This window comes from Sinocyclocheilus anshuiensis, unplaced genomic scaffold (genome assembly GCF_001515605.1).
Source record: "Sinocyclocheilus anshuiensis isolate Anshui unplaced genomic scaffold, SAMN03320099.WGS_v1.1 scaffold80, whole genome shotgun sequence".
Classification (NCBI taxonomy): Eukaryota; Metazoa; Chordata; class Actinopteri; order Cypriniformes; family Cyprinidae; genus Sinocyclocheilus; species Sinocyclocheilus anshuiensis.
The window spans coordinates 1,823,746-1,824,274 of NW_015554102.1; positions in this window are offsets into that span (position 1 = coordinate 1,823,746).

Genomic DNA, 529 nt, shown 5'->3' on the forward strand with positions numbered 1-529 from the left:
ATTACAGAGTTAAACATGTTAAAGCAAATGTTTCTTATTTAATTTTTAATTCTCCCCTCTCTCTCTCTTTTTTATCTCTCTCAGGAGTTGAAGCCTACAGCCTTTCTGTCCATGCTCCATGCGATGGAAAAGGGGGTCTTTTTTTATGATGTTGTATTATGTGTTATTGCAAAAATGAGTATATACAGTATATAAATATGCATTCTTGAATCATTCTTGAGTCTTGTGTCTTGCCTCTCTACAAACTTTTAAATATCTGGCTGTAATTTAGTGACAGCAAATGCTGATTTCATTTGATTCCATATTTATTATACCTGATAATGAGCTAAATGAGCTAGTGGGGGCTAATCAATATACAGTATATTTCAAGAAACTAAGACTTAAGGTACTCCACTTTTTCCACTTTTTAAAGACCGTGTTAAGTGTAAATTCATTTAAATTTAAAATTGTTAACTCAAAGCAGGTATTACACACTTTGTAATTAACATCTGATGCATATATAAATCAAAAATCACAATTGAAATAAAAA